Here is a 2,563-nt window from a genome sequence, read left to right as displayed (position 1 = left end):
AATAAGGTCTTTGGCAGATACTGGTTCCAATAAATATTTCGTCTTATTATGATAATACTCAAAGTATCTGCATAACATACGTAACAGTGAATGGCAACGTTCTCGATTGTAAATCTGCTTACGGATTCTCTCTTGTATTGTAGCAGACCAATACCATGCAATAAATGTATTCCCGAATTCGGCATATGTATTACAAGTTTCTGCTGCTTCAGCTGCCCAAAGGGCTCCGTCACCTATATATGTCAATTAACATAACTTACCTGCTGACTTTTGGTCCAGAATCTAGATAAAACATCTTTAAATGACCTGATGAAAATGACTGACTTTACAGTTTTCTTCACTCCCCAAGGACGAGTTATAGGGCCTTTCATGTTCCTTATCTATATAAACGATTTAGGAGACAATCCGAGAAGCCGTCTTATATTTTCTGCAGATGACGTTATCGCTTATAATCTAATAAAGGCGTCAGAAGATCAAAACAAATAGGAAAACGAATTAGAAAATATATCTGTATGGTGCGAAAATTGGCAATTGACCCTAAATAACGAAACGTTTAAAGTCATCCACACGAGTGCTAAAAGGAATCCGTTAAACTTGGGTTACATGATATATCAGTAAATTTAAAGGCCATAAATTCACTGTATACCTGTAAATTACAATTACGAACAGCTTAAATTGGGAGGAACACATAGAAAATGTTTTGCGGAAGGCTAACCAAGGACTGCGTATTATAAGCAGCACACTTAGAAAATGTAACAGACCTACTAAGGAGACAGACAGCACTACGTTTGTTCGTCCGCTTTTGGAATACTATTGTACGCTGTGGAATCCTTACCAGATAGCATTGACGGAGTACATCGAAGAAGTTCGAAGAAGTGCAGCACGTTTTGCATTATCGCGAAATATGGGAGAGAGTGTCACTGAAATGATACAAGATTTGGGATGGACAAAGGCGTTTTTCGTTGCGGTGGAAACTTCTCACGATATTCCACTCAGCAACTTTCTCCTCCGAATGCCAAAATATTTTGTTGACACCGAATTACATACGGAGAAACGATCACCATGATAAAATAAGGGAAATCAGTGCTCGTACTGAAAGATACAGGTGTTTGTTCTTTCCGCACTGTACGAGGTTGGAAAAAAAGAAAATTGTGAAGGTGCTTCAATGAAACCTCTGCCAGGCACTTAAATATGGTTTGCAGAGTGTCGATGTAGATGTAGATAAGATGGAAATTTTGTATACTTAAAAAATGGTTCAGATGGCTCTGAGCACTATGGGACTTGAGGTCATCAGTAACCTAGAACTTAGAACTACTTAAACCTAACTAACCTAAGGACGTCACACACATCCATGCCGGAGGCAGAATTCGAACCTGCGACCCTAGCGGACGCGCGGTTCTAGACTGTAGCGCCTAGAACCACTCGGCCACCCCGGCCGGCTTTGTACACTTAATTAATTTTACTTACTTATGTAATGCTGCATAATCACTCACATGAGCTGGCGTTACTTTCAGGTACGGTGATCTTGGTGTTTGTACTTGCTCATGTTGTTTAAAAGATTGTTGTGCGGGGTGCTTTGGACTAGCTCTCATTGTCATGCGCTCATTTCAGCAATGATCCAATTATTATCCTGTTAAGTATCACGTCGATTGTTCATTTGCTGAATGACTGCTTCCATTTGCTTATCTATAGTTACACGCCATTCATAAAGATGTTCGCTTGATTGAGTTCGAATTTTTTGGAAACCTCTGACAAATTCTTTGCTAGAAAAATCTTATCATACTTGACTTTTTTTACCGCTGACTGAATCTTCTGTACAACAATAGTTGTCAGCTGGTTATCTTTGCCTTCTGATGTTAAACCTCCATAAACTGCTCTGCTTGTTGTGGGAGTTGCGTGTTGATAATAGCACGCTGTCCACAGGTAACTTCTCCTACCGCTTGTGACAGCTCTGGAATTACAGCTGAGTTTACAGTTTTTTCTTGCAATAACGTGCTTGATTCTAACTTTGAAGCAGCACATCAGAAACAATCTAATTCGGACTGTGCAGCATCAACGTCACACATATATTTGACACAAGCAAATCGTTCACAGTGACTACGTCTAATCTAAAATAAAACTGCCTGTCTGCTACTAATAACTCGCTTCTACACCCCTTAAAAAGAGTCGACAGAGACAGAAATCAAAATATGCACCTGCTTTTCGTACAATTGGCAACGGCCATGCCGCAGTGGACACACCGGTTCCCGTCAGACCACCGAAGTTAAGCGCTGTCGGGCGTGGTCGGCACTTGGATGGGTGACCATCCGGGTCGCCATGCGCTGTTGGCAGTTTTCGGGGTGCACTCAGCCTCGTGATGCCAATTGAGGAGCTACTCGACTGAATAGCAGAGGCTCCGGTCAAAGAAAACCATCATAACGACTGTGAGAGCGTTGTGCTGACCACACGCCCCTCTTATCCACATACTCAGCTGAGGATGACACGGCGGTCCGATGGTCGCGATGGGCCACTTAGGGATTGATGGCGGATTGTATGCTTTTTGTTGTACACTGCTGAGTAGTCG

General features: G+C 41.9%; 1 pseudogene; it reads left to right on the top strand.

Annotated features, from left to right (window-relative positions):
* The first annotated feature begins 2,212 nt into the window (after positions 1 to 2,212).
* On the top strand, positions 2,213 to 2,330 carry LOC124742898 (annotated as a pseudogene).
* Positions 2,331 to 2,563: the final 233 nt, after the last annotated feature.

Source organism: Schistocerca piceifrons, unplaced genomic scaffold, assembly GCF_021461385.2.
Source record: "Schistocerca piceifrons isolate TAMUIC-IGC-003096 unplaced genomic scaffold, iqSchPice1.1 HiC_scaffold_2356, whole genome shotgun sequence".
NCBI classification, from domain to species: domain Eukaryota; kingdom Metazoa; phylum Arthropoda; class Insecta; order Orthoptera; family Acrididae; genus Schistocerca; species Schistocerca piceifrons.
The sequence above is the reverse complement of the archived record's forward strand: the minus strand, read 5'-3'. Positions and strand labels throughout refer to the sequence as shown.